Consider the following 8,401-nt stretch of genomic DNA (forward strand, 5'->3'; position numbering starts at 1 on the left):
GAGTTTGATAAGTTCTTTATAGATTTTGGATACTAGCCCTTTATCTGATATGTCATTTGCAAATATCTTCTCCCATTCTGTAGGTTGTCTTTGGGTTTATTGACTGTTTCCTTTGCTGTGCAAAAGCTTTTTATCTTGATGAAGTCCCAGTAGATCATTTTTGCCCTTGCTTCCTTTGCCTTTGGCAATGTGTCCAGGAAGAAGTTGCTGCGGCCGAGGTGGAAGAGGTTGCTGCCTGTGTTCTCATCAAGGATTTTGATGGATTCCTATCTCACATTTAGGTCTTTCATCCATTTTGAGTCTATTTTTGTGTATGGTGTAAGGAAATTGTCCAGTTTCATTCTTCTGCATGTGGCTATCCAATTTTTCCAAAACCATTTGTTGAAGAGACTGTCTTTTTTCCATTGGATATTCTTTCCTGCTTTGTCAAAGATTAGTTGACCATAGAGTTGAGAGACCATTTCTGAGTTCTCTATTCTATTCCATTGAACTATGTGTCTGTTTTTGTGCCAGTGTCACACTGTCTTGATGATTACAGCTTTGTAATAGAGGTTGAAGTCTGGAATTGTGATGCCACCAGCTTTGGTTTTCTTTTTTTCCTTCATTTTAACAAGATCCCAGGTGATTTGTATGCACACTAAAGTTTGCAAAGCCCTAGGCTAGAACACAGAGGATGATGAATGTGGGCCTGTCTGTAGATAATGCCTTGGGCCAGAAAGGCTGGAGCACAGAGCAGGTGTGCACAGCAGCCGGATTGGACATTGTGAGAAAAGGTTGTAGAGGAGTCAGAGCAGAAATCTCTAGTCAACCTGGGGCATGAGCAAATTCCAGCTAATTAATAGTTCCCTAGGCAGAAGCACCCACTTCCTCTTCTGAGTTATAATTGCTATTGTGTGTATTTTTCTTTTGTTGTGCTTACTGCCCTATGTTATCATTATTTGTTTATGTGCCTGTCCTCCTCTGCCCTCTCCCAGCCCCACGGCTAATACTTTAAAGATTTTATTCATTGATTTTTGAGACAGAGAGAGAGCACGTGAGTGGGGGGGAGGGGCAGAGGCAGAGGGAGAGAGAGAATCTCAAGCAGACTCCACACTACACTTGGAGCCCATGGTGGGGCTCAATCCTACCACCCCAATATTACTACCTGAGTTAAAATCAAGAGTCAGGCTCTTAACTGATTGAGACACCCAGGCTAATATTTTAAAGCAGAACCTACTCATCTTTGTGTCCCCTGAACCACATATTCAGAAATGACTGAACTGACCTAATAAGTTTTAGCTATGCAATCATTAAGAGTGAGGCCTTAGCTTATTCCCAATTGCGTATAGCTCAATATTGTAGTTAAACAGAGCTGTCAAACATACATTTATTTATTATTTGCTTGCTTATTTATTTGTTTACGTACTTACTCACTTACTGATACAATATTTACTGAATGTCAGGCATTTTCTACCTTCCCTTCTTTGTGCCTAAGAATTTTTCCTTTCTACTGCTTCTCAGCATCCCTGTCCCTACTCCCATCTTACTGCCCCAGACAAAGCGTGTAATTATTGATTACATCATCAGCAACATACTCTGCTTACTGAGCACCTTCTCAACAGAAAGTAAGGTTTCCACTTCCACTGACATATTAAAAACATTACTAGCAATTAATGGCACAACATGCCAATGCCCAGTGTGGTTGGGAGAATGACTAGCCATGCTTAGAATGAGTTAAAGTTTCACAAAAAGCTCCCTAAGAAATGAGTTCTAATATAGGACAGGGGAGAGTGGCATTTACACTCTCTAGGGTGAGGCTAGGGTGAGGACAGTTCACGAAGACAGTGAGTGAAAGTGTTGTGAGAGGAACGCTTTATAACAAGTTGCTGGTGGTAATTCATCTGGACAGTCATGGGTGCTGAATAAATAAATACATAGTTTTTGACTGAGTCCATATGAAGGGGATGAGGTAGATTGGTTAAGAGAGACCGAACCATAAAATGGTTTGCATGCCACGCTGATGGAGTTGAACTTGATGCTGTAGGTAGTGGGTAGACTTTGAAAATTTTGAGAAGGAAAGAGTTATGTGTATGGAGTGGCAATTTAGAATGCTAAATCTAGCTACAATGTAAAGGTCACACTGAGGGGCAAGAGCTGAAGGTACTGACCTCCTTCAACAGCAACAACGCTCTAGTGGACTGTGAAAGAGGTCCAGGCAGGGTGACTGTGGCATTGGGGGGAAATTGCTTATTAGAGAAAGAACACAGAAGATTAAGCCAATGCATCTCCAAGACCTGTTAATAGTTCCTCCCAAAATACCTCTAAAATCCAACTACTTCTCTCCATCTCTGCTCTCATGTACACTAACCTGGACAACTACCGTAGCCCCCTAAAAAGGTGAACACTCTCAAGCTACTGCTACCCACTGGCCCCTTCCACAAAATACGGCCAGACTGACCTGGGTGGCTCAGTCGAATAAGCATCCGGCTCTTGGCTTTGGCTCAGGTCATGATCTTGGGGTCATGAGATAGAGCCCCGAGTTGGGCTCTGTGCTCAGTGCGAAGTCTGCTGGAGATTCTCTCTTCCTCTCTCTCCCTCTGCCCCTCCCACCCCACTCCCTCTTTCTCTTTCTCTTGCTTTCTCTTTCAAATAAATAAATAAATAAATAAATAAATAAATAAATAAATAAATAAAATCTTAAAAAAAAAACCCACATGGTTTATGAATAGTGCCATTCTCCAGCTTGAAATTCTTCAGTGGCTCTATTTACATTATAACACAATGCAAAGTCTGTAACCTGGCCCCCAAATTATTCATCCCTGTTTCTGTCTCCATTTCCAGCACATGCCATTTTTCCCCTACTCGTTGGGCTCTAGCACCACCAGCTCATTCTCATTTTCTTAGACAAGCTATTCTTCTCCAAGCACAGTCTTGTCATAAACTTGTCCCATCCTTTGAAATTCTCTCTTCTTCGTCATTTGTCAGAATAACCGGTATTCATCCTGCACATTGAGGTTTATATTGCAAGTGAAACTTCTAGTCATAGTTGAAGCCTATAAAGTCAGCAGCATTTTGAAAGTCCCCCCAAATAATTAAGAAATTGAATAATGCTAACATTTCAAGAGAAGGGAATACTCTTATGTTTGGTTATGAAAATCCATCCCACATTTTTAACTTCTTTTTTTTAGTTATAGTAAAATATACATAATATGAAATTCATGATTTTAACCACTTTAAATGGTTAAAGTACAGTCACGTTGTTGAGCAACCATCACCATCCTCCATCTTCAAAACTTTGTCATCTTTCTGAACTGAAACTCTGTACCCATTAGAAAATAACTGCCTCTCGCTCCCTCAACCCCAGGTTCAGTCTTCAAACTTGAGTGCTCTGAGTACCTCATATATGTGGAATCAGACAGTTCTTATCCTTTTGTGCCTGGCTTATTTCACTTAGCATAATGTCTTCAGTATTCATTCCTATTGTAGCATGGAATTCCCTTCCTTTTCAAAGCTCAACAAAATTTCACTGTATGTGTAGACCATTTTTTGTTTATCCATCCATCCATTGATGAATGGGTATTTGGGTTGTTTCCGCGTTTTGGCTATTGTGGAAAAATACTATTCTGAACATGGATCTACAAATACTTGTTAAAATCCCTGTTTTCAGTTCTTTTGGGTTTATACCCAGAAGTGGAATTGCTGGATCACGTGGTAATTCTATGCTTAATTTTCTGAGGAACTGCCATACTGTTTTCCACAATGGCTGCACCATTCCCACCAGAAACACAAAGGTCCCAGTTTCTCTATATCTTCATCAACAACTTATTATTTTCTGTTTGTTTGCTTGCTTTTTAATAGTAGCCATCCTAACAGAAGTATAGTACATACTGCATTTTTTTTTAAATTTATTTATTTGAGAGAGAGAGAGAGAGAGAGAGAGACAGTGTGCGGAGTTGGGGGGGGGAATCTGCCCTTGAGCCTCTGAGCTGTGTGATGGGATCTGCCCTTGCGGATCTTGCCTTAGCAAGCAACAGGGTCTAAAACTGTCTTAGGCTTAGTTTTATTCTGGTAATTTCTTTCCAGTTTCAGGTGGGTTCTAACAAAAGGTCAGAGGAACAACAGAAGCAGATGGCCTTCCTGAGGCGTATGCCAAAGGAATTCGTTGTGTGTCTTAGGGGTGACGTCTCCACCCATCACACAGCTCAGAGACTCAAGGGCAGATCCCCAACATTCTGCATGTCCCTTCCTGAGCACTCCCTGGCGCAGACTACAAGTCTGACAAGGAAAATGTGCTGTGATCATCACAAGGGGAGAAAGCAGCTGCTCTAAGGTGGAGTCTATTGTCAAGGCTCTCCTGGTAACAAAAAGAGGAAAAGGCCTATCAAAGCATTTCCTGCCCACAGGAGCCATGTGCTTCCATTAATTCTTCTCCCCAGTCAGTCTGTCTCCCTCAGGCTAATGTCTCTCAATGTCCACTATCCCAGAGAACAGAACGGACAATTTTAGCAGTTAACTTTACACCCGTTCCAAACAGTGGGGTCTTTAACGAGAAGGACTAGCTCAGATGTTCAGTGATGTGTACTTACATCATAGGGAATGAAAGAGTGTGCTTAGGGCAGCAAGGGTTTTTCAGAATTCTGCCTACCCCTGTCAACTGCTCTGGCATTGCGACGGGTATATGGAGATAATGCTGAAGTCGCTATCCTTCCTGAACCACCAACGGGTTACAGAAAACAATGAATATTCTCTTGAGTATGACTTTGGTAAAATTCATACCTTGTGGAAGAGATTAGCTAGCCCTGAGAGTCAGTGAAAAAATATTTCTAAATGAATAATGAAGTTTTGTGAACCAAATTAACTAGCCACGGGAGTAAGTAAAAAAATATTTCTGAATAAGTGACTGAATTTTGTGAACTAATCTGGAATTAATCTCAGAGAAGCCCGCCTGGCTTGTGACTGTTATGAATAAGATGAAGCGTAGTTTCTTATACTGCACGTCTCTTCTGGAAAGGAGAGTGCTACAAAGAAGGTGAATGGTGAGCGCTGTGTGTACAAATAAGGGAGATAGCAAAGCAGAAGAACTTGGCAAATGTGTATCTAGCTGTTTCAGGGTGAGATCCCCTAAGTACTAATACGATAGATTGCAAAAACTAGTGGAGGATAATCAAGATTCTCTGGTCAACATCCTGCCCGTCACCAGACACGTGAGTGAGGCTATCCTGCAACATCCAGCCGATGGGTGGCCTGCCAGCTAACCACAGATGTATGAGAGAATCCAACAGAGGACAGCTGAGGACAGGCCGGAAGGATCCCCAGGCTGCCCCACAGAACCATGAGCTGAACAGAGCCGTTGTCATTTTAAGTCACTAAGTACTGGGAGGGCTGGTTAGACAGCAGAAGCTCAATGTTGCAGTGCTCAGGAGGTAAGACATGTCTGCTGTGAGGCTAGTTCTTACTGAAGCCAGAGTGAAATTGTCCTCGGACCACTGATTCTCCCTTTGCTTTCATGAATAATTTGTCCTCCTGCTTGGCAGTTAAGGTTCTACGAACGGATAAATTGGTGGTCCTCGTCTGTATTGTGGACTGCGAGTTTAATTAGGGTGAGTGAGTCTTTCTAAGTCTCTCACCCTTGGTGCCCGCGGTATCGAGTCTCCCGTCTTTCTCGGCTGAGGAGCAGAGTTTTGAGCAGTGATGTGTCCAGCATGTTCCTGCCCTGCCCAAGGACACATTTGTCTAGAATTTTTGCAAACCCATATATCGGCAACATTGAGCTCCTAAATCCAAGAAGAAAAAAAGGATTTGGTTTCTTACATCAGTTTTAAAATAAGAAAAAGCTGTAAAAGAATAAAGGTTCACCGAAATAGGTGTGAAATCTCATCAATGAGATACAAGATCCCAGTCTTGACATCTTTCAAGGATGATGAGGAATCCATCTGCCAGGCTAGGTACTCATGGAAGAATCACATGCCCTTTTGATCCCATGAGAAAGGTGAACGTGCCAATATCTTCAACATCCAAATGTGTGTAGAATAAAAAAGATAATACTAGTTCATGCCTACCCGATAGGACTATGATCAATTTAAAGTTAAAAACCAGATACTCATGGGGCGCCTGGGTGGCACAGAGGTTAAGCGTCTGCCTTCAGCTCAGGGCGTGATCCCGGCGTTACGGGATCGAGCCTCACATCAGGCTCCTCCACTATGAGCCTGCTTCTTCCTCTCCCACTCCCCCTGCTTGTGTTCCCTCTCTCGTTGGCTGTCTCTATCTCTGTCAAATAAATAAATAAAATCTTTAAAAAAAAAACAAAAAAAAAAAAAACCCAGATACTCAGATTGTTATTTTGCTATATATTATCCCACATTTACTTGGCTGACTTATTTTATATATATATATATATATATATATATATATATATATATATATATATATATATATATATATATATATATATATATATATATATATATATATATATATATATATATATATATATATATATATATATATATATATATATATATATATATATATATATATATATATATATATATATATATATATCTGTATGTGTGTGTGTGTGTATGTATATGTATATATCCCAATTGAAATTAGAGAATAGTCATGGCATTTGGTTCCTAAAAACATGTTGCAGGCTTTATTCCACAAAGGCTTCCACACTACTCATGCACAGATTCTGGAACTCTCTAAGTCTGTTCTATTCATTCTGAAATCCTTGCTATGTAAGGTAAGATATATAGAATTGCTTTTGTGCCCAGCTCAGTCTGTGTTCAGTCTATTTATCATGTGGGACTTTTTAACCTTCCTAGTATCATCCCCTCCCTAATTCACACTCACCCAAAGGAATGCCAGAGTTGTGGCAGTGACTGGTTAGACCAGGACTCTGAAGCTAGAAGGAGAATGGAGGAAAACTGACCCCTAACTAGAGATACAAAATTATGTCAAGAACAACAGAACCAGACATGATCAGCAAACTCAGTTCACAGATGTTCAGAGAACTTGTTCACTTCCACTGAACATTTTGAAGCCATTCATGTATAATGAAAAGCAAACAACATGCTTAGTGGCAGAAATGCACCAGGGCAGAACGCCTTCCCGGCATCTCTCTTAACATGAGCTATGGCTCATGCCACGGTTCAGTTACTTAACACGAACGGGCCTCTGTTGACTGCTGTTCTTGGAGATGCTAAGGAGACAAAATGGATGCAGATGATTGCATGTTCATTTCATAGACTAATAAGTTGATACATCAAACAAACATGTTATGTTTACGTGACGTGTGTTTGTTCATTCAACAAACATTTATTAAGTATCTACCTCATGTTAGGCTCTGTGGTAGATGCTTCGTAATATTCAACCATAAGCAAAGCACCATCTCTGTCCCCAAGGATCTTACCCTTGTAGGTACTTAACTTCTGGCCATTTTAACATACATTCTCTTATCTTGTGCTTACAACAATCAAGAGAAATAAGTATGGGGGTGTTATGAGTTGAATTGTGTTCCCTCTCTATTCATATGTTAAAATTCTAACACGCAGAACCTTAGAATGTGACTGTTTGGAGACGTGGCCTTCAAAGAGGTGATTAAGTGAAGAAAAGGCCTTTAGGATGGGCCCTGATCCAATATGAGTGCTGCTCTTAGAAAAAGAGAAGAACAAGTCACGGGGACAGAAGCTCATGTGATGACACAGAGAAAAGATGGCCATCTACAAGGCAAGGACAGAAACCTCAGAAGAAACCAACCCTGCTGCCACTTGAACTTGAATTTGTAGCTTCTAGAAATGTGAAGGAAGAAATGTTCTGTTGTTTAAGCTACCCAGTCTGTGGTACTTTGTATGACAGCCCATGTGGACTGATACAGGAAGGAGGTATTATCCTTGTTTTACAGATGAAAAAGTAAGGCTGAGAGAGAGTAGATAATTTACTCAAAATTTACACCTAATTAGTAAATGGCAGAGGCAGAATTTTCTAATCCAGCTCTTCTTATCCCCTGCGTGTGGCTCTGTTTGTCTTTCTATTGTCTGTTGCACTGCACCTCGAACAATCTAGCCATCTGACCACCAAGACCAGGAAAAGTTGGGAGTAGCTGTTTCTCTTAGAGCACCACCACCTCTGGTCATTTTCTCCTTTACTAATTTCAGATGTCCCTTATCCTGGGTTTCAATCTTCCTGTTCTTCTGCCTACCCGCCCCTTAAAATTAAAACCACATTTTCTCAGTGGAGGATCATTGCTGTTAGGAAGGAGGTGTTTTATTAAATGCTAGTATGCTAAGTTATAAGATTGTTAGTGATGAGTGGTAAACATTTTTTTTAAGACTAACTTTAAAAGAATTTCTTGTCTAGACGGAGAAATGAATTCTCTAGGATAGCAGGCATGTGGTAAATATAGTTAGCGGGGAGAAAG

The sequence above is a fragment of the Ursus maritimus genome, unplaced genomic scaffold, assembly GCF_017311325.1.
Source record: "Ursus maritimus isolate PB19 unplaced genomic scaffold, ASM1731132v1 scaffold_28, whole genome shotgun sequence".
NCBI classification, from domain to species: Eukaryota; Metazoa; Chordata; class Mammalia; order Carnivora; family Ursidae; genus Ursus; species Ursus maritimus.